Consider the following 24,370-nt stretch of genomic DNA (forward strand, 5'->3'; position numbering starts at 1 on the left):
AGGAGACAAACTGGCCTACAGCAGGACTAGAAGTGAAATGAAAAAAGGCATCCATAAAGCAAAGCACAAGTACAAGCAGCGCAACAACAATCCACATGACATGTGGAAAGGCATCAGAAACATCACGGACAGTGACCAGCAGCCCAGCCACAACCCGGCTCTCCCTCACACTTTAAACAGGTTCTTTGCAGGGGTCTCTCTGGACATCTTCAATCTCTCCTTGCAGCTCTCCACAGTTCCTGCCTGCTTAAAATCATCTGTCATCGTGCCTGTCCCCAAAAAAACACTACCATCACCTGCCTCAATGACTACCGTCCTTTTGCTCAGACTAAAGGTGGGCGGATTGATCCTAGTATTGATAATATCAATAACAATGCTGTTATTGATATTGAACAATACTCATTTAAAAAGATTGATACTTTTTATTCTCTCCCGCACGCACTGACTGCACCAGACTCACCAAAGTTTCCCTATCTGTGTCACAGCACTTCGCTGCTCCTCCCCTCTCGTCACCGTCTTGCACCGTTACGAGGCTCAGCGGCGCCAGCCAATCAGCACGCAGGCTCAGCCTGGCCCACCCACTCAACTCTCTCTCCACTTTACAGACAAACAACCGTGCTGCTCCCCAGGCTCGGAGAAACCGCCGCAGCAGAAAAACATGGAGGTGAGGGTAAGAAACGCCGTTTGGCTATATTTTAATGCCGAAACAGAAACAACGGCAAGTTAAATACAGAGGAAACACAACAAATTTATATAAGTACATGAAAAACCATGAGCAAGAAAATGTCGAACAGCAGAAACAGAAAAAGGAGACAAAACTTTGCTCATTTCAAGCCCTGTCAAACCCAGACTATCGACCCACAGTCGGATGTATTTGACAGAGGCGTTTCAGACCTCCAGAGAATATCCAGGTAGATAAGAATGGTCATTTTCAAAGTAGGTATTATTTGTCATATGTCACTGGAGCCCATTCATAAAGTGTGATTAAGACCTTGAAAGAACGCAGTACATGTATTCCAAATAAAAAGGGTTAGCTAAGATGAGCTAACATTAGATCAGGGATCACCAACTTTTTTGAAACTGAGAGCTACTTCATCGGTACTGTGTCACACGAAGTGCTACCAGTACTGACGTTTGAACTAGAAGAGTCAGCACTATCCAACAAACATATCTGCAATGCTCTTTTTAAAATATATTGTCATTTTTAAATCTATACAAGTGTGATTACAAAATTGGAGCAACAGCCTAAAATAAAATTTTAGATGCAACTCACTGGAGGGTGGTGCTAGTTTTAGAACGCGCGTTAGGGCACCATATGTGGTCCTTGGGGGCCCGTGGGCACCATGTTGGTGACCCCTGCATTAAATAATACTTTACTTATAGAATTAAATCAACAGGCAAGTGCACACAACACAAAAAAAATTACATATGGTTTGAAAGACATAATATCAGAAAAAGGTGGATTAGAAAAAAACTCCACTATTAACAAAAAATCATCATTATTATTCAATTGTAATGATAAAGTCAAAATCACAAAAACATCAAAAGGTCAACAGTTTAATGATACATCAAGCTTAAATATAAAAAAGTATCTGTATCAATGTCACTGATACTGACCCTGTATTTACTTGGTATCAGATCGATTAAAAATTCCAGGTATCGGCCCACCTCTAGTTCTGACTCCCGTCATCAAATATTCAAAGATTCTTTATTTTGACTGCATTTTACTGTGGTGAAATTTCTTTTTGGCCACTTGGGCTAAGAGTACACATAAAAGACAAACAAACAAACATGCAATGAACAAGGGTTACAGTGTTTTTTTTTTTTTTCTCATAGCGTTCAACAGAGAAAGAAATTAAAAAGATGAAGATTCAAAAGTTTGCATCAGAGTCTGAGGGCTTTGGTATCAGTCCCTTTGCAAGTGGTAGAGCCATATTATACGAAATAGTTGTCCTTCATGAATCACAGATAACAAATAATGAGGTAAATATTGTGCAATAATTTGAGGCTACATTTACAGAAATGTGCATTTAGATATTCTGAGATAATACCGTGCAAATAAGCAATAACATTAAAGTGATTTTAACGTATGATAGGCTAGTAACAGTGTTTTTTGTTTAAAGTGTCAGACTGCAGTCTTCCATCAGGGGTCGATAGTTGTCACAGCTCTTGGAAAGAAGCTTTTTCTAAGTATATTTGTTCTGAATTTAATGCTTCTGAAGCATTTACATCATGGGAGAGGGGCAAAAAGTGCATTACCTGGATGGTTGGGATCAATGAAAATACGTCTGGCCCTTCTTTGGACTTTTTCTAGATACATTGAGTCCAAATCCTCCAGACAGCATCCCACAATCCCCTGCACTGTTCTCACCACACGTGTCCTTCATCTCCTGTATTGTGCAGCTTCCATATCATAGTTATGCTGATACATAACACACTCTCTATGGTAGCTCTATAGAAGTTATTTAGCACCTTAATGGAATCTCCTGTCCTTTTCAGTTTCCTGAGGAAGAAGAGCCATTTTTGGGCCTTCTTTACCAGGTGGGAGGTGTTAACAATTCAGGAGAGGTCGGAGGAGATGTGAATGCCCAGGAATCTAATGCTGTCCACATGCTCCACCACCTCTCCCTGTAGTAGAGAGGAGCGTGTTCAGTCCTCCAGGACCTCCAATAATCTGTTATTACCTCCTTGGTCTTACTCGTGTTCAGGATCAGATTGTTCCTGGAGCACCACTGTGTGAGATTCCTGACATCATCCCTGTAGTGGGAGTCATCATTGTTGGAGATGAGACCCACCACTGTGTTTGTGGGGTGGATAGCAGAACAGTCCTGGGTGAAAAGGGTGAAGATGGCTGGGCTAAGGACACCGCCCTGCGGTGTACCTGTGTTGAGGATCATTGGAGCAGATGCGTGTTTCCTTATCCTCACCACCTGATGCCTGTTTGTGGGGAAGTCACTAATCCAGGAGCAGAGAGGTGTGGATAATCCCATGTTGTTGTTGTGCAATTATACACTGTTTACAGTTATTTAATGTTTCATAAATAACTCTCTGTCTGTTAAGTATTGTCTGGTGATGATCAGCTCTTAAGCTGATATCAAGACAACGGTTGAAAGGGATGAATTCAAGCACTATCGATCTTTTAACAGCAAAACCTGCACACGCATAGAATAAAGAAGTGACAACTTCTTTTCAAGTTCATTTAATAACAGAAATAAAATGAACATCCAGAGAACATCACTATGTAATGCTGTTTACCTGAATTAACACAGTATTTCGATTAATAAATCCTCTCTACTAGGCTAGTGAAACTTAACTAAACTACTAAGCAAAATGAAGATAAAAAGAAGCTAAGCTAAGGAACTATTTACATGCAAAACAAACAAAAGACAAACAAAAGTGGTTGATCATAATCAGAATACTTCAGTGAATCCTGGTTCACTGCAGATCTGATTAACAAAAACATGGAATGGAGTTAAAAAAAAACATCTGCCATGTATTTCAATCCATTCACAATGCAAAGCCCAAGTCAAACAAAACATTATTTGTTGAAATAATAATCTTAGGACCGTTTTGTCCTGTAAAATCATTTAATTCAGAATCGCTTGCCTTTGTTAATGCGATTTTACCTACGCCCGCTAGGGGGCGCTACATCGATCATCGCTAACCTGGTTAAAATCTATAGTTATCAAAATTGTCTTGAAAACCGGCATTAATATACTATATTGATGCGGGAATAAGGCTCATAACACCATCAGAGGATGGCGGCGCAGAACAGTTGCGCTTTATGCTTTAAAACAAACTCCATTTGAACTGTCCGAAACCAGATGTTAGCAAGGCTAATAGCATGTTTGGCTAGTGCGACCTACCGGTTAGCCCTTTTGTTCTAAACACCACGGTTTACAAACATTTCCTAATAAAACCTTTTTCTTTACCCTCAGCCCGCTGCCCAAACCTGTCCTTTTCAGTTCTGTTCAGTTTGGCCATTCACGGAAGGGGCGTTGATGGAGGAAGTTTTTGGTTTCTTCTTGGCTGGCTAGCGTTAGCCTTGCAGCAGCATGTGGCTAACGGCGTGGTCTGGATAGTTTGGAGGCCACGTTATTTGACCGGGATGCAGTCCGATGAGCAGGGGTTTTCCCCAGCATCCAGCCTTCAGCTCCATTGGTGTTCACTTCCCTGTACAGGCTGAGGAAAAATACACAGAGCTGTTTCGCATGCAGGATCTTTGCCCCTGCATCTGATTGTGAAGTTAATACTGCAACTTAGCTCTGTATTTGCCTGGATTCAGTCAGGTCCTCTGCTGAAGCAGGCAGTCGAATCTAGCAGACCCTGGATCAAGCGTGGTTGGTCCAGGCAATCTTTCAGATGTTCCAGCAGATGAGGCCATATGACCCCATGGTTCAGGCCTCCTCCCTTGTCCTGGAGAGGTGATCTGTGCAGCTGCTGAAGAGGTCTGCAGAAGTGGGGCTGTGACTTTTGTCTGTAAGGAGGTGGTCACAGCTGACCTCCTGCTGGGAAAAAGGGATAGAGGCCGTCCTTCCGGCCATGTCTGCAGCAGGACAGAATTCCTTTTGTCACCTCTTCCTTACTGTTCAGGATCCAATCTGAGATCAGCTATTTATCATGGCAGCATGTTTGTCAGCACGGTGTTAAAGGCTGAACTGAAGTCCACGAAGAACATCCTAACATAGGTGTTGGGATGTAGCAGATGAGTCAGAGCTGAGTGCAGTGCTAATGAGACAACATCCTCCATGAAGCGATTCTCCCTGTTGGTAAATTGCAGGCTGTCCAGGCCAGCGAGGATGGCGTCCTTGATGTACATTAGGAGGATCCTCTCGAAGCACTTTATGGCTCTCCCTGACACCTTAAACATCTTCTTTGCACGCCTTGACTCTCCAAGCAGCAGGGAGGCTGAACATCTTCCTATGGGAAGAATCGCTCCACCGAAAATGTTGTTTTATCAGCACTTCACAGGCTCTGACTCAACTGCAGCATCCCAACACATGAGTTAGGATGCTATTCATGGACTTTAGCTGAGCATTCAACACTCCACAACATGGGGTTATCCACATTGCTCTGCTCCTGGATGAGTGACTTCCTCATCAACAGACCCCAGGTGATGAAGTTAGGGAAACGCACATCTGTCCCAATGATCCTTAACACTGGCACGCCACTGGGTTGTGTCCTCAGCCCTGCTCTCTTTACCCAGTGTGTGTGTGTATCCTAAGCCGTTGTCTGCAACAAAGGTAATTTCACCAAGAATTTTTGATTCTTGGAGAGACCTATTGGTTCATATTGTTTATGCCCAGTTTTTATCCTACTTTCTCAACATCGCAACTAGAGCTTGGTGTCATCGTCCACACAATGTTTTTCAATCTCTAATTGTCCAAATTTGGTCAGTTTGTGTCCACTACAACCTACTGTATCCTATTTCCTATTCTTCTATGATAAAAGTGGCACCTGATGGGGTCATGTGTTACCCATGTGCTTTTAATTTCAAAATGTTGTGCCGTTGGTATATTGCATACCTTTTTTGTAACATATGGTTATTTGATTCCTGTCATGATCCCGGCACTAGTGCTGGTCTGATTCTCCATTTGACTCACCTGTGCAGCTCTGCCACGTTCTCATTAGTCTTCACTAGATCCACCTGCAACACTGACTATATAACCAGCTCTCAGACCAGTCACTAATGCCAGATTATTACGAGCCATCTGTGAGTTAAATCCAGCATCCTGAATCCCGTCTGCCTGCTTACCTGTTTCCTGACCTGTTTTTTGTCTTTTGACCTGCTGAGCCTGTTTTGTTTGAGAAGTGGTTCCTGTCCTTTATGCTGGCGATTTACCCACAACCTGCAGTAGCTTGGTTGTGGGTGAATCAATTAAATAAACTGTTTTCTTACATTATCTGATTGTGTCTGGCTGAATTCTGGGTGCTCCATTTCTGGTCATTACAATTCCACAATATGTGGAAAAGTTCAAGGAGTACGAATACTTTTGCGAGCCACTGTATGTAGTGTTCTCGGAATGCAAAGAAATATACCATTAGGTAGGAATGAATGAAGAAAAAAACACAGGTAACATTAAGAAAATAAAATGCAAAACTTTTAAGAAAAGTAAAAAGAAAGCGTAAGACACAGACCATCTGGCTAGGCTATGTATGCCATCTTTTACTATTGAGCTATGATAGATATTTTATTTAATGTGATTGTATTGTTTTCATTATCTTCAAGCCATAAATGCCCCCCCCCCCCACACACACACACACACACACACACACACTCCCCCACCCCAATAAAGTCAAAGCAGAGATTGGCTGATTTTACACAAATAGTGCTGTTTAATTTATGTATTGACCTTGTTTTAAAGAAGGCATTAGACCAATATATTTATAGATGAGATTAGGGCATACAAAATTTGGAGAGCAAGATATAAATTGAGCAAACAGTGTCAGTAATCAAAACACATAAATATAAACAAATTGATAGCACATACTTTACCTTTGCTGTATTTATGAACTGCTTATAATGTTTGAATTACCATACAGCAGATGCAGATTGGTGCATGCAAGATATGTGTGGCATTATTCTTTTTAATTAGAAGGCTGGTGTTTATAAGCCTCAAACAGTAACTCTAGATAATAGTTCATTTATGTCCAGTTCATCAAAATCCTGTTGGCAGATAATGGATGCCAGGGGCTAAAGCAAGTTTGAAAAAAAATAATTAACAAAGCCATGCATTTCCATTCAAAAAATGCTTGTTGAAGGGTGAAGAAGGACTTTTTGGTTGATTGATTTAAAACTATATGAGTCTTCTTCTGATTTGAAAAAACTGTAAAATGTCAATGACTTCATTACTGATCATAATCTTGATGTTAATTTTTTAACAGAAACATGTTTACATGAATTTAATGAAGCACCTATTCTGATAGAGTCGACGCCTTAAAACTAAACTTGTCTTCAGACAGCAAAATAAAGCTGGAGGATTGGCAACATTGTTCAATGATTCACTAAAGTGTAAAAAGCTTTTTCTCTGAAAATGTAACTCTTTTGAATATTTGGCTCTCCAGGGGTCCGTTCTTCGTACGTCGCTAACTCAGTTAGCTGGATTTGATTGTTGACGATTTGGCATGATCTTGGATCGTTTGGTTCTTCGAAACTCATCTTGGACTTGTTGTCATAGCAACATGTGCGCAAACTTAAGCCTGCTCGCGAGCAGGTTTATTTAATGTAAAGAGGATTAGATCGCAGCTTTATAAGCGGAGGAGATAGGGAAGTCTGTCCAGCCAGTGCACTTGGACCACCTAGTGGCAGAGGACGGGACAGAATTGTGGAACACCATTTTTTAATGTTTAATAAAATACGAAACAAATATTGCTTAGTTCCTGTCATTTTACTTAAACAATTATTTATAAAGAAAAGCCAGCAAGTCATCTTTTGTCTGCAATAAGAGATAGTTATGTAAAGTCAGCAATACTACTGTCAAATGATGTATTATAACGTCCTTTTGAATCAACTCGATCCCTAGTGCAATGTTTCTCTTTTTTACGTTGTGGAGTTCAATTTCTCTACTTATTTTTGTGTTTTTTTCAGGTCAAAATACTAATTTTTTGTTGAAGAAGCCGTTTATATAGGGAACGGATGGCACCCTGTGTCATTTTGTGAAAGAAAAAGAAAGGGTGAAACATGCCTCGTGCAACAAAAAATAAATAATAATAATAATAAAAAATAACCCGTTTATTTCCAGCCTTCTTATTGGTGGCTGTTGTAAACAGACAAACACATCATTCAACGGTGGCTTTTAAAAAAGAGGAAGAAGTGTCTTTTTAAAATACAGTTTAATACTTAAAGGCTACCATTTTGTGGAATATTCCTGTACTTCACTTTTTTCCCCATGTTCTAGTGGCTCCCGTGGAGGCTCTGACATAAAAGAACAAAATAAATATGAAATTATTAAAATGCAAAAATACATACTGTAGAAAGTGATAGAAACATCTAACATGGACAGCACGTATGCGTGTAATTTATCTATTTTTGCCATCTCTCTCTCCTGGCTTAAGCAGACTTTGAGGTGTTACCTGTCATTTTAATTAATGACTCAAATTCGGCATAACCTTCCATTAAAAGCTTGTGTTCTGCTTGGGAGAAAAACTGTGGGCGTTCTTTGGCCATGCTGAACAACCAATAGCAGCGTTGCTGATCATTGTTTCTACTATCGATACATTTCCCCTTTTAAATAAACGCATAAACGCGCAGTTGTCTCAGATAACTCAATCCAGCCATACTAATCATATACAACAGGTGTGTTCGAAGAACCCAATTAGCCGGATCATGATTAGCTGGATGAAATCATCTTGGATGTCTCATTTGATCGCGGATGTTTTAAGCAACGTACGAAGAATGTTTTTTTTTTAATGATCTTAATGACCTCCTATCTTATGACTGTTCAATTATTGTGGGAGATTTGAACTTTCACGTTGACAAGAAGCTTTGTGACACTCTAAGAAAGTTTGTTTAACTCAACATGTTAAGCAACCAAAACGCAAACAGGGACATATTTTGGACCTGGGCCCCGTTCTTCGTACGTCGCTAACTCAGTTAGCTGGATTTGATTGTTGACGATTTGGCATGATCTTGGATTGTTCGGTTCTTCGAAACTCATCTTGGACTTGCTTTCATAGCAACATGTGCTCACGAGCAGGCTTATTTCATGTAAACAGGATTAGATTGCAGCTTTATAAGCAGAGGAGATAGGGAAGTCTGTTGTAGCCATGTCCATTTTTACGACTGCAACCTGTTGCGGAAGGTGCAAGAATAATTTGCAGAGCTTTTCAAATTAATCGCGTATTGCGCAACAGACAGGATTCTTTAGCGCAGCGTGACAGTGTAATTGTAGAGAGATTTTTCTTGGTGGCTGTTATAAACAGACAAGCACATTTTTTAACAGTGGCTTTTAAAGAGGGAAAAGTGGTGTTAGAGCCATAAATAGAAAATATTTAAGTTATTTGTATGAGGGTTTGCTTTTGATTTTTATCATATTCAGTAAGAAGATTTGTTCAGGCCATTTTATTGTGAAGTTCAGTTTTACTTTGAAAGGCTTGCTTCCTGTCGAGCCGTATATTGTATTAGAAAAAAACTATGGATGGATTATCTAGGCACGGAGCAATACAGTTTTACCGTGTAAACTGTGTATGACTTGGAAAAGGAAGAACTTAATTTTTTCTGGATAAAGAATTGTTTTCGTTAAAATTCAGTTTGCATGTGTCCTTTACTTCCAGTGTCTAAGAAATGACACATAAATTTGTATCTCTTTACATAACAAGTGCCTTTTTAAAATAAAGTATAATAATTAAAGGCTACCATTTTGTAGAATATTCTTGTATTTCACATTTACTTGTCCCCATGTTCTAGTGGGTCCCGTGGAGGCTCTGATATAAAAGAACAAATATGAAACATAAAACATAAATATGAAATTATTAAAATGCAAAAATTCATACTGTAGAAAGTGATAGAAACATCTACCATGGACAGTATTTACGCATTAATTTGTCTGCTACTCTTTTGCCAGCCCTCTCTCCTGGCTTTAAGAGATTTGGAGGTGTTTTAATTAATGACTCAAATTCGGCATAACCTTCCATTAAAAGCTCGTGTTCTGCTTGGGAGAAATACTGTGGGAGTTCTTTGGCCATGCTGACCAGCCAATAGCAGCGTTGCTGATCAATGTTTCTACTATCGATACATTTCCCCTTTTAAACAAACGCATGAACGCACAGTTATCTCAGATAATTCAATCCAGCCATACTAATCATAAACAACAGGTGTGTTCGAAGAATCCAATAAGCCGGATCATGATTAGCCGGATGAAATCATCTTGAATGTGTCATTTGATCTCGGATGTTTTAAGCAACGTACGAAGAACGGGCCCCTGATCATCAGTAAGCATCTTAATATTTGTAACTGATGTTGCCCTCTCTGATCACTTTTCTGTTACCTTTGAATGCATAATTTCCAGTGACTCATTTAGTCAAAGGGACATCATAAGAAAACTGTCATGTTTTGGAGGTGAGGTTGGTGGTTGGACCCAAACCAGAGAGACCAACACAGGGAGTGGTTATAAGTGCGTTTAATATAGGAAATCCAAAAACTTACAAAAAACACTGGATAACTCAGGAGCAAAAACCAAAACGTAAACCTGGGGTGGAACACCAGGAAGCAATGAGGCAAGGTGACTGGCAGCAGTAGTGGGCTCAGGAGTAGCACAGGAAGCAGAGCAAAGGAACAGTGCAGAACAAAGCAGAACAGAGAAACCAGCAGTGAGTGGAGAAACTAGAGGAGCTTAAATACTGTGAGGAGAGGAACAGGAACAAAGGCAGATTGGTAAATTAAGCACAGGTGGAGAGAGAGAGAGAGAGAGAGAGAGAGAGAGAGAGAGAGAGAGAGAGAGAGAGGCAACAGGGGGCGAGAGAGAGAGAGAGAGAGAGAGAGATGGTGGTACCAGGGGGCGAGAGAGAGAGAGAGAGCTAGTGGCAACAGGGGGCGAGAGAGAGAGAGAGAGAGAGAGAGAGAGAGAGAGAGAGAGAGAGAGAGAACTAGTGGCAACAGGGGGCGAGAGAGAGCAACAAAGGAAAGCAGGCAGAATGTAACTGAAACACATACAAAAACCAAGAACTGTGTAAACCATGACAAAAACACATCTTTAAGGATGATGCCAATGAGACCTTTAACCAAGCTTACTATTTTACTTCCACTTTGTTCTGTAACTCAGTAGATGATCTAATAGATACCTGTCAGTCTAAAATGTTAGATATTATTGACTACATTTAATTGGACATTTTGGTCCAATTAAAATGTGGGTTGTTTCTGGGAAGGAAAAATCAATTTAACTTGAAACTGAAAAAATGCAAGGGAATATTTTCTGGGATCATCAACAAAAACAATAATAATGCTCATGCCTTATTTGCCATGGTCGACAGCTTAACAAAACCTCCTCCGTCTGTGGCATCTGAACTCCACTCCACCAGGGCGTGTTATGAATTTGTTAACTTCTCTACTGAGAAATCCAAAAGATTAGAGGATCAGTCTGTTCCTCCATATCAAATTCAGTACCAAAGCTATCTCCAACTAGAACTGATCTTGACAGTTCTAGTTGGAGCACCATGTGCAGCATGTCCCACCTCAGACAAATAAACCACAAAAGCTTAGAAGACATTATACACCGGCTATGTTCCTCCTCCTTCTGCGTTGATGTTTTACCCATAGCTTTTCTTTAAGAAAGTTTTGCCTGTCACAACGTCTGACTCACACAATAAATACGTCCCTTCTGTCAACTGTATTTCCCCAGTCTCTAAGAACAGCAATTATTAAACCACTGTTGAAAAATAATTATTTGGATAAACTACCCCCCTCCCCCTTTTATCAGTAAGATTATTGAAAAAAAATTGTGTTTCAACAATTAAATACCTTAACAATGACCAGCCACTTTGACATTTTTTAGTCAGGTTTCTGTGCTCATCACAGTACAAAGACCACCCTTGTCAAGGTGGTAAATGACATCCATATAACTGCAGAGTATGGAAGAACCACAGTGCTGGTATTATTGGACCTCAGTGCAGCATTTTACACTGTTGATCACTCCATTCTATTAGAGCACCTGGAAAACTGGGTCGGCCTTTCTGGTACAGCACTCATCTGGTTTAAATCCTATTTAAAGGACAGGGACTTTTAGTATCAGTAGGTAACTTTACATCAGAGATGACAAAAATCACATGTGGGGTTCCCCGAGGGTCCATCCTGGGTCCCCTCCTATTCAATATCTACATGCTCCCTTTAGCTCAGATCATAAAAAACAACAGTCAGTTACCATACATATGCAGACGACACAGCTTTACATCACCATGTCACCAGGTGACCATGAAGCTATTCAAGCGCAGAGTAAATGCTTTGAAGAAATCAATGTATTAATGTGCCAAAATTTTCTTTAACTGAATAAAAACAAAACTGAATAATATTTTTTGGACCAATAGATGAGCGATCAAAAGTTAGTGCACAGTTTCAGTTGCTTCAGCTACTAACCACTGATCAGACCTGAAGTCTGGATGTAGTGATGGACTCAGACCTGAACCTTCAAAAACATTTTAAACACAATTACAAAGTCAGCCTGAAGAACATTTCCAGGATAAAAGAACTAAATCCATGTGTTTATCTTTAGTCAAATTGATTACTGGAACAGTGTCTTCAGAGGTCTCCCAAAAAAAGTAAATCAGACAGCTGCCGTTGATCTAGAAAGCTGCTGCCCACATCCTCACTGAGACTAAAAAAGTAGAGCACATCACCCCAGTCCTATATTCCTTACACTAGCTCCTTGTAGAATAGATTTTACTTATTTTGGTCCATAAATCACTGAATGGCATAGCACCAAAATACATCACAGACTTGTTATCAGTATATCAACCCTCTAGACCACTATGGTCTTCTGGCACCAGAGTTGTTTAGAGTTGCCTTTAAATGTTAATGAGGAAGTTTGTAATCCAACTTCTCGTATACTGTATCAGACCTGCTGCTACTGTTCCTATGCAATGTTTTCCCTCTGTCTCTGTAATGCTTCTTTCCTCTGTTGGATATTTATTTTTAAGTTAAAGTAAAATTTCAAGTGAGATAAACTCAGCTCCTCAAGTTTTAAATATGTCAACATGTTTGTTAAATGATGGCTATGCAGTAATTTCTGTGTGTAAATGACATCTCAAACTATTCTTTGCATTACCAATCGCTTAAATAGGGCTGTGCACTGGTGACGCAGAGAGACAATCAGACATGGCACAGGTGGAATACATTGTAAACACAATTTGCTGACTTAACTTCACTCAGTTTATTTTACCTGTGCTTTGACTGAGTTAAGTTAAATCAACTATACCTGTCAAGTTTACAACACTTGATAGGTATAGTTGATTTAACTTAACTCAGTCAAAGCAACAGGTAAACTAGACTGTAAAAAACAATTTGCTGACCTAACTTGACTCAGTGTAGGCTGGGACTGATAAAGCAGGACAAATGTGCCCCCTCCAACATTTTCATCCATCCATATTCTAACATGCCTATCCTTTGTAGGGTCGTGAGTGGTGCTGAGCCTATAAACAGCGAGAGGTGGGGGACACACTGGATAGATCACCAGTCTATCCCAGGGCAACACAGAGACAAACAGGACAAACAACTATTTTCGCACCTGAGGGAGGCCAATTAACCTGAGGGAGGCCAATTAACAGTCATGAACCCATGCATGCACAGGGAGAACATGCAAACTCCATGCAAAAAGACCCAAGGCAAAGGTAGCACTCAAACCCAAGACCTTCTTGCTGCATGGCAACAGTGCTACCCACCATGTCACCGTGCAGCCTCTCCACCTTTTCCAATATGATCATTTAAATTCCAAATTTGTGAACACTACTTGATTAGTGATTTTTAACATTAAAAAAACACAACATATACACATTTATTTACAAGAGGATACTCCTCCCAGTACCAGTTTTTATACAAAAAATAAATAAAATTGCTAGAGCATCTTTGCAAAAAAAATATTTTTTTTGGGGCAATCAGGCAGATTTGAGGACTTTCCAAAGTGTTACTGTCACCACATGTTTCAGTTGAGATGCAAGTTGTGATTTTCTTTTCAGACTTAGAACTAAATGAATCAGAATAAGATTCATTGCCCAATATTATGTGCACAAACATGAAATTTAACTTTGGTTTCAAACGCCCAAAGGGCTCTGACATATAAATATATAAACTTTAGAGGAAATAAAATAAAGGATAAACATTAGAACACCATTTGATGCAATTTACAATTTTTTTTGTCCTATGTCTACAACAAGACTAAAAAGGATCACGTGAACACTCTCACACTTGGTTTTACTAGAGATAATAAGAATTTAAAAAAAAAGTTTTGAATTCAGCTCCATGTTTTCTCTAAGCTGCCTTTTGGACAGACACATGGAACCATAGCCCTAGCAGGGCTTAATGCACCATAGAGAGGGCATTAGAAACACATATCCTGTTTTATTAATGCAGTCAATACAGTCCATTAGGCCATAGATTTAAAAGCCACCGAGCTCTTCCACCTCCATTAATATTTTCCTTTGACCCATGGTATTTTTTTTAAATAGGCCAAGTTGCTTTCTCTATCCCACATGTGGGACTGTTAAAGCGTTTGCTTTTAATATTTTGAAATGGTATATTTCAGAAGTCCCAGCTGGTGATGTGTATCTGCATGGTTAGACCACCAATATGAAGGACCTGAATGACAATGTACAGGCAAGAATCTGGTAAACAAGAAAATGAAGAATTTTTATTTAAATAGATGAAAATGAAAGTGCAGCTTCAACAGAAAAAAACAAAGAAACAAAAGACAGATTGGTTTGTGCGAGCACCAAGCTTCACAGAGAAGCTATCAAAAGTCAACACAAGACCCTGACAAAGAGCAGCTGAAAATGTGGGACTGAACACACTAGAGATCTGAGGACTAACAAGGGGCAGCTGTGGCAATTACCAAGTAAAATCAGGGAGCAGAGAGCAAAAACAACCAAGACGAGATGTAGATACAAAGCTTTAAGCAAGCACAACCAAAAAATGAAAGACAAAAAAAAAACATTAAAACACCCAGTGACCACAACAAAAATAGGTGTGCTGGGTATGTTTAGCCAATGTGCATTAAGCTCCTTTATTTCCTGTACAATTTCCTAAGTGAACAAATCCCAAATACTTAAATTACTTAAGTATCACTTGCGGGTGTTTGTACTTGTCTTGTTGGATGTCAGTGCAGCATTTGATACACCTGACCACAAATCAGAACGTTATCTTAGAGACACTTGAACATGCTGTAAGGATTTTTGCCAAAAGCACTTAGCTGGTTTAAATCTTACTTTCCAACATATTCCAGTTTGTTCATGAATCTTCTTCAAACTCCAGGGTTATTTGTGGAGTACTACAGGTTTCAGTGATTGGGTCAATTTCCTTTACTATGTATATATCCATCCATCCATCCATCCATCCATCCATCCATCCATCCATCCATCGTCTTCCGCTTATCCGGGTTCGGGTCGCGGGGGTAACAGCTTCAGTTGGGAGGCTCAGACGTCCCTCTCCCTAGCCACTTGGGGCAGCTCCTCCGGGGACAGACAAATGGAAAGCGCTCCCAGGCCAGCCGGGAAACATAGTCTCTCCAGCGTGTCAAGGGTCTTCCCCTGGGCCTCCTCGCACCCTAACCAGATGCCCGAGCCACCTCAACTGGCTCCTCTCGACGTGGAGGAGCAGCGGCTCTACGCTGAGTCCTCCCCTGATGACTGAGCTCCTCACCCTATCTCTAAGGGAGAGCCCAGACACACTACGGAGAAAACTCATTTCAGCCGCTTTTATCCGGGATCTCGTTCTTTTTTTTTTTTTTTTTTACCCAGTGTCCTGTCTAGCAATGTGGCAATAAAAATTGATATCTTAATGCCAAATAGAGCTCGACAGATTTTACTTTCACAAGTGGAGCAAACAGCTTTCGCCATAATGCTCCGCTTGATTTGTGCGTGTAAATAGCTTTATTGTGATTCCTGCAGGGAGAATTTCAAATTATATGGACACTACAATGGGAAAGTAGGAGAGTAAAAGAAAAACAAGAAGAGAAAAAAAAAGAGAAAGAAGAGGTGAAAGAGAGAAGAGATAAAAGGAAGAGAATGATAAAACTTCCTCTGTCTGCTCCATCACCTGGAAAGAGACACAAAAAGAACAGCACAACCAACAGACATAAAGCAACAGATACAATCGTGTAACACCTTGATACCATTGCTAAATCATATGTATTATTATTTAAGCTGACATGTGTAATGTGATACCTAAAAAAAAGGTAAAAGAAAGTAAATAAATTATAGCCTTTCTGTATATAAATGAACATTTAATACCTGGGACCCAGCACCTGTGGGAGATTGTGAGAGTGCACTAGTTTAGGTGAAAATTATCCAGAAGGAAATGGCTTGATAGTGATTGTGGAGAACCGAAGACCCACCTTCCCCGAGCACAGAGGCAGGGGTCAGGGGACCCATAACCCCGGACTCCCAAAGGGGCCCCCAAAGCAGTGCGCCCGAGAGGGGCCTTCACAGGAAATGTACAACCCCCCCCTGAGGAAAGAGGAGAGACGACCCCGAGGAAATCCCCCAGCCACCGCAATGCCGACGCCCCCAAGAGCCGCGGGGACGAGCCCGTGGGCTCCGCCGGCAGCCGGCCCCGCTGAAGTGGTCCTGGCCATGGGCCCTGGGGGCCAGAGGCCCCAGGGGCGCCCCGCCCCTGCGGCAGGGGCCCCGGCCGCCCCCCGGGGGGCCAGGCCCCGCGAAGCCACCGCCGGGAATGGGCCGGCGCCCACCCGGGAACCCGCCCCAAACCCGAGGACCGTCAACGCGCCAGAGGGTCAAGGCGCCCGCCAACGCAGCGGAGGAGGGCAGGACGTGGGGGGATGGGCTCCGCACCTAGCGGAGACTTGAGATGATCTTGGGAGAGGGAGCGGACCGAACCCAAACCTGGAAAAAAAAAAAAAAAAAAAAAACACTCATTCACACCATCCCTCCCTTGTGCCCCACTCGCCACACACAGACACCAAAAAAATAAATAAATAAATAAATAAAATAAATAAAAAAAAAAAAAAAAAAAAAAAAAAAATCTCGTTCTTTCGGTCACGACCCAAAGCTCATGACCATAGATGAGGGTAGGAAGGTAGATCGACCGGTAAATCGAGATATATGCTTCCAATTAGTAAAATTATCATAAAGCCTGTGATTAATTCCCACTGTTATGCTGATGATACATGGTTATATGTATCCATAAATCCTGATGAATCCCATTATTAAATTAAAACTACAGGCATGTCTTGATGACATGAAAACTGGATAACTTTAAATTTTCTTCACAATTCACAAGAATTGTTTTCTTTGGAAGAGAATCTTCACCTCCCAATCACTCAATCTGGATGACATTACATTGTACTCTGGTAATACAATTAACTCTGAAAGACATCTCCTAGACATAACTACAGGCTGAGCTTTTACTGCAACTAACTGTATGGGCACTCTTTCGTTATCTTGAACTGAAAACTTGCTCACAGCCTATCTGCTCAACTGTGTTTGTTTCCTAGACACAGCCACCTACTGAGCTAGTCTGACATTACACTCTCTAACATAGAAAGTACTGCTGAATCAGTGCTATTTTATTTTTGTTTGTATGCTCTATCTTCTCTAACCCCTAGCCGGTCATGGCTGATGGCAGTTCACACTGAGTCTGCTGCTGCTTGAGGTTTCTTCCTGTTAATAGGGAGTTTTCCTTTCGACTGTTACTACATGCACGCTCAGTATGAGGGATTGCTGCAAAGTCAACAACACAACGCAAGCGACTGTCCACTGTTACTACATGCTCTTTCTAATGTCCAGAGGTTTGACAGATGAGGAGAGAGGATCATGATTATGATCACATTTAATACCTCACACTCTTCTACTCTAACCGATGAAAATTATATTGAATTTTACAAAAAGAAACCATTTTTGCAGCAGGATTTAACTGAGTTGAGGAATGAATATAACAGTTCATTCTGTCTCATCTTTGAGAATTTGTAGAGCAAGAAACAGGAGAGCGTATTAGACAACTAGATTGCATTTCGTGAAATACTTCCCTGTAGAGTAATTCACTGCAAACCTCCTCTAGTGCCGTAGTTGAAGAACAAAGTTTTGGATGTTTTACAACTATATTGTAATTGCAGAGTGAGTTGTTTATTTTAAAATTGAGCTTTTATAATTTGGTAATATTATGTTCTAGCTGAGTGAGCTCCTGAAAGCTGCAGTGCTTACATTATATTCATTTACTTTCAAGCAACTTTATTCCACAATGTAGAAGAGGAAAATAAACAGGTAATAACAGAATGAACATTTTAAAATAAGTAGTGAAAACAACTCTGTAATTGTGCAGTAATTGTGCTGCCATGATACAAAAACATCCTAAATTACAAATCTTAAACTTCTAAAATGCAGATTTAAAGGTGATATAAAATATATTCAAGAATATACATTGAAATCAGCTGGTCTTATATTTTGCCTAAAAAAATGTAATTAATTTGTTTTAATTGGAAAGTTATATATTTCAGAGTAGTGTTAAAATATATTTTTATTTATTTTTTACCAGGAAACACTTGTATAGTTTTCAAGACACATATGCACCAGGGCCAGAAAGGGATTGAGTCCCAGTTACTATTTCATTTCATGCCAATACTACACTACACCCAAAATTTAGAGGGGAAATGATGACCAGGAAATTCATTTTTGTTTCTGTGCTCCATTTAACATCTGTGAATAAGTGCTAATTTTGACAGTTGAATTGGCTGCTCTTCTTCCTTTGTGAGAGATCACTTTGCCCCTACAAATCATATTTTGTTAATGAAAACTACTGGGGTGGATCGGATATTTATGTCCAACCCTGAAATAATAATTAAGGCTCCTGTTTTGTCATATTGCCTTAGTAATTATTCCTGTATATTTCATGTAAGGACAATTAGGATCTCAAGATCAAATCTTAAATGGATCAAATTAGAATAATGCCAAACATCTAATGGGATTTTTTTTGTCTCATAGACCTTACAAATATTCAATGTTCATCGTTACATTTTTTCATTTATTTTTGGAAGGTCATATATTTATGAGGTCAACGTTTAAAAACTAACTTAATTGCTTTAAATAGTAATATAATTACTATATATACTGCATATTTGAAAGGTACTATTTACAAGATTATAAATTAAATTAACTTCTGAGTATTACACTCTGAACCTCCAAGGTGGACTTTCTTACGGGTACATGTGCTGTAAAACTACATCAAGATTGTCTTAGAAAATGCAGCTAAATAGTGTTCTTCTATCGATAAAGATATTTGCATCAAATTTAAGGAGTTTCTACGTATCCCTTATGTCAGACAATTATGTCTGACATAAGGGTAACAATAGTCATAAAACATGTTGCAGAAGTAGAATTACCTGTACTATTTAACTGAATTAAAATGGCAAAAAACAACAACTCAATAAACCCAACAACAACATCCTTACACCTTGTACACCTTCTAAAAAGAGTGTCATTTTAGTCGTTGGGCATGGAGTCAATTCATTTTGTCACACCTTTATTAAAAGATGCATTAAGAATTTGATTATTTTCTGGTCCTCTTGATTTTATCGGGATTCCCAGGGCTAGGGAAGAAAAGGCAGACAGAACAAAGGGATAATTCAATTCATTTCAATTCAATTTTATTTTATTTATATAGTGCCAATTCATGAAATATGTCATCCCAAGGCACTTTACAAAATCAAAATCAATCAGATTATACAGATTGGGTCAGATTATACAGATTGGTCAAAAAAAAAAATCCTATATAAGGGAACCAGTTGATTGCATCAAAGTCTTGACAAGCAGCATTCACTCCTGGAGAAGCGTAGAGTCACAGGGAGAGCCGTCTGCATTGTCCATGGCTTTGCAGCAATCCCTCATACTGAGCAAGCATGAAGCGACAGTGGAAAGAAAAACTCCTCTTTAACAGGAAGGAAAACCTCCAGCAGAACCGGGCTCGGTATGAACGGTCATCTGCCTCGACCGACTGGGGGTTAGAGAAGACAGAGCAGAGACACAACAAGAGAGACAAACTAGCATAAGGTTCATAAGGATAAGGTTCACCAATAATTGTATTCACCACAATGATACACGAATAAATCGGAAATTAATTTACTTCAGTCCCTTGTCGCTTTCAGAGGGGACAAAACACAAAATATAGGCTAAAAATGTTATGTATTCTTTAGGTCTGTCAAATACAGCGAAAAAAAGCATTTATCCACTTAAATGTTGCTACAATACTTTTTTGTAACAAATATCTCTGATCTCGGGTAAAACTGAATGCATTTTTCAAATGCTGATTGCACTAATTAAGAGGAAAAAAAGCTTTCCAAAAAAACTGACCTTATGTAAAAAAAAGTAATTGCTCTCTTAAACCCAAAAGGTGGTTGTGGCAGCCTTGGAGGCAACACTTGCCATTGACCATTTATAATAACTAATGATTAGTGTTTTACAATGACACTGAGCTTGTGTTTTTATGCAAATCCGATTTTAAATTAATGGAAAATAGTATTGTTTTACCGTGTTTTAGTCTAAAATGTATTATTTTAAAATCAGTATATTATTATAGTTATGCATATTCAAAACAAAACTAAATTCCAAAGTTTTAAACATGCCACTTACAGCATTATGATTGACTGTTGGCCCCCATAACCACGACCTTGCTCCAGATGATGAAACAGGCTAGGTCCAGCTCAGTTAGTGGTAAGAAAGAATCAGTTTTCCAAGGCCAGAGCTTGCAGCTCTGGAAACAGAACAAATGTCAAACCAGCACTAGCGCTAGTTTACGGTTGGAACCTGTTTCGTGGAAAAAGGAGCCATTATGGTTCGCTGGAGTCCCAAAGTCTGAAAAATTGCTTTGTTACTCCCATCCAGACTGATGAAAGTCATATACTTTGTGTTTCCTCTGTTCTTGAAATTCCTGAGAACAGTGGTACGTTTTGAGATCTCATAGCCCATCTGATGTTGTTAGGTTCTTTTTCATTTTTAAACTCTTATGGTCGGGCAGTAATTTGGCCTAGCTGTGGCTAGTAATATTGAACTCACCAGTTGTCAGGATTTGTCAAGATGAACCCAAACACACACACACACACACCACACACGGAGCTTAACTTGTGAGGTTTATTGAAGACAGATGATTTGTGGATGATGAGGACCAGAGTCCTAACTGGAATGGAGCAGGTGGTTGTGATGGCAGGAGCAGGCAGACAGGAGGTGGCTGGAGGACCGCGGGTGAGCCCAGGGGCGAAACCCAAGGCTTGCAGGTGAGCTTCGGGACGGGACCCGAGCGGAGCTTGGCTGGAGAGTTCGGGACGGGACCAGAGCAGGGCTTGGAGTGGAATCCAAGGAGCCAAGGGAGGAGTGCGGTCAGGAAACAGTCTCTTATCTTGATGAGGGAGGATGAGAGACGCTTGTGTCAGACAATGAGACGGACCGGCGGTGAAGAGGAGACTGAGGAGGGTTTAAATGGAGAGGCTGGCAGGTGGATTCAGTCCGAGATGATTAGAGCTAGACAGGTGTAGATGATCAGGCTGAGTGGAGATCGAGGTGGGCTGAGGAGGAAGGTGCTGGAAACCTCCAGAGTCAGGTAGGTCATGACACCAGTTAATTCATGATTTAACAAAAAGAGTGACTACTTTTTTAATTGGATGGTAACTGGAAAGCAAAGAAAGAAGAGAAAAAAGAAAGAGCACAACCAGTAAATTACCTAGGTTCGAGAGGCAAACCTGAGGCAGCAGTATCGAGTGCTGATAGCATCTGTTTATGATGTACCTGCTGAATCACTGAACCCGCCAGCACCCACTGTTACTTTTTCATACAAGGCCAGACTGGTTTGGGTAAATTTTTCTCTTAGTGACTAAAACATGTTTTAATAATTGCATTTTTTATTTCCTTAAGTTATTTGTCTGACATTAAAATGTTTTGTAAAGAGTGATAAAACAGGAACACAAACAAACAAAACCTAAAAACCTTGTGGCAATTTTTCCCCCCCAGCATTGTAACATTAAGTTGGGATCAAATAAATCATGCATAGCACTTTGCAAGCCTTCCTAAACACTGACTGGGTGATGGGTAAGGTTTGACCCCTAACAGTTTCCCTCAAGGTGAACATGCCCTCCCCAATATGTTCACCCAGTAGTCCCATATATCAGCACTGACACTGGAAAATTAATGTCAGCGAGATCCATAGCTCAGTAGTCGCACTGATGGCATCTTGTTCAGTGGTCAGACACGGGAAAGATCAGCTAAGTTCATCCTTGCCACAACATTTATATTAAAGAAAAGATTAGAAAAGGCTATCCAGCCTGTGACTGTTCTTGTCAATGATGCTAAACACTGATGATACATTTCCCCATGTTGCTTTATCATTAAGTATTACATATTTTCAACTTTATTTTTAAACATCTCATATATTTTCAAGGTCATTGCTGGAGCTCTTCGATCATCCCTGCATTAGAAATTAACTCAGATGAAAGGTGATGATGATATCTTAGTATTTTGCATTAGAGGAACTTTCAGTGCGAGGTTAGAAAAACCGAAGCAATAATATGCGCAATTCGTGCAGCTCCCACACTCACGCTCCTCCATTCTAATTATGGTACCATTAATGAGACATTACGAATAGGTCTTAGAGAGAAACAATTTATCATGTTACATGATGGGTTGCAAACACGGTGAAGCGATTAAAAGCTAATGTTTTGTTAATGATCATTCCCACTCAAGAATCCAGCAGAATTGTGTGTTCCGCACAGTTGTCCATTTTGGACAGTTATTCAAATGAGAACAATATTTCAAAGGTTTTGATGTCCATCTTATTTATTTACCTAAGATTATTTATTAATTTATAGTTTGCACATAGTGATGTGAAATCTGTCCATTTTGCCAACTTGTATTAATAAATTTTTCGTAGTGTATGGCAGGACTCTTAGTAGTAATCCTATTGATAGAATATGATCCATACATATGTTTTTATTGTCATAAAAAGCATCTTCTCTACTTTTGTATAATTTAGAAATCACAAGACTGACATTTCTTTACACACTCCAGCTAAGGGGTCGTTCCAAATGTTCAGCCTTTTCACAGTGGGGGTGGGGTGGGGTTGTGGCGTTGTGTACGCTTAAATTATGACTTATTAAAAACGGAGCGTATTTTAGCACATCTTACTGTTCCCCCACAACAAACTTAATAGGCAGAGCTGAAACACATGACACTCCTCACACAAAGAAATAAAGCCCACATGTGCTGTGAGTGATACGTTACCTGCTCTGTCCGTTCAGAACGCAGCCTAATCTCCACCTTTTGTGGAGCGGCTTTGGCCGTTTTCCGAACTCCTGTTCCCAATATGATGCATGCTGGAATGAAAAAGAGTATGTTTTGTACACTTGTGAAAATGATGAGAATTGTGAGGTTACAAGGTTAAAACTGAATAGTTTTGCTCATACTGAAATAACTGAAAACAAATTATACTTGGTTAAGAGATCATCCAAGCAGTTCCTGCACAGCAGGATACTGGTTAAAGTTGAAAGAAACAACATGCCAAAGTAGCAGCAAAAAATATTGTATACTAATATAAAATAGGCTTTTATTGCATTTATTGCATTCATATTCAGCCACTCTGGACCACTTTTGGTGATATGTAGAGACTGATTTTTGCCCATTCTTCTTTTCCAAATAACTTGGATATAGTCAGGTCTGACAGAGAGCTTTGCCACAATGTTTCATTGAACACGGGTCTTAATTGTGATCTGAAAAAATATTCTAAAATTCCTCATATGAATACACAATTTACTTGAGCTAGTATACATTATACAACTGTCTGGATTATAAAACAAATTCTGAATAAATCAAAGTGTTTGCTCCAAGATTTTGTTTGATTTTAAAATGGGTTTTCATCGCCCAATCATTCCATCCTGAACAAAAAACAGTTCAGTTGTCCATTTAAAAGCCCTAAATTAATGATATTCATGCCCATGATTGATGTATATAAACATTTTCCAGGCATGATGGAAGTAAGCTTCTACACTGAACGTTTTTGAGATAATCATATACCATGAGGGCTTTACAATATGATAAAATATGGTCATGAAAGGCTACAATAAACAGCTGCCCCAGGGGCCTATGCAAATAGTGAGAAAACTGTAGTTCTTGTTCAATGTTTTCAGTATCACTGACTCATCTCGAAACTTTACCTCATCTGTAGTAAGATGGGGTATTAGATAAGTAAACACATGTAAGAGCAGCACCTCCTACCAAATCAGTTGAAAGCATTATCTTGGGAGATATCTCAGCATAACTAAATGCTTATGTGGCCTCTGCCGATTGCCTAAAAGTTTATTTTAAAAATATCAATAGTTACTGGACTATAAAACAGTCCTTCCCTATGTGTTTTGTGTAAAAGAGTATTTCTGTGTGTGTGTGTGTGTGTGTGTGTGTGTGTGTGTGTGTGTGTGTGTGTGTGTGTGTGCGTGTGTGCATTTCAACTCAGTATCACCATTTGTCCCCTTCCCATCACTTTAAAATGTGCTCACCAGTCAGCTGCTTCAACATGAATCAATAAGGTGTCCACGACTGATTAACATTAACCCATTGAAATGAAATGTGTGGCCTGATTACTGATGACTAGCCCCTCAAACTGACATACATTATGTTCTGTAAGAAACAAATATGTGGCATGCTTAGGAAAGGAGGCAGAATAGGCAACATTCCAGCCTGC

At 39.8% G+C, this 24,370-nt stretch overlaps 1 long non-coding RNA gene across 1 annotated transcript in view; it reads left to right on the forward strand.

Moving 5' to 3' along the window:
- Positions 1-560: 560 nt before the first annotated feature.
- The window catches only part of LOC110368914, a 35,293-nt gene continuing 11,483 nt past the window's right edge, over positions 561-24,370 (forward strand). The window contains exon 1 of the long non-coding RNA XR_004931464.1: positions 561-670. This is a non-coding gene — a long non-coding RNA (uncharacterized LOC110368914). The remainder of the gene's footprint in view (positions 671-24,370) is intronic.

Source organism: Fundulus heteroclitus, chromosome 8 (genome assembly GCF_011125445.2).
Source record: "Fundulus heteroclitus isolate FHET01 chromosome 8, MU-UCD_Fhet_4.1, whole genome shotgun sequence".
NCBI classification, from domain to species: Eukaryota; Metazoa; Chordata; class Actinopteri; order Cyprinodontiformes; family Fundulidae; genus Fundulus; species Fundulus heteroclitus.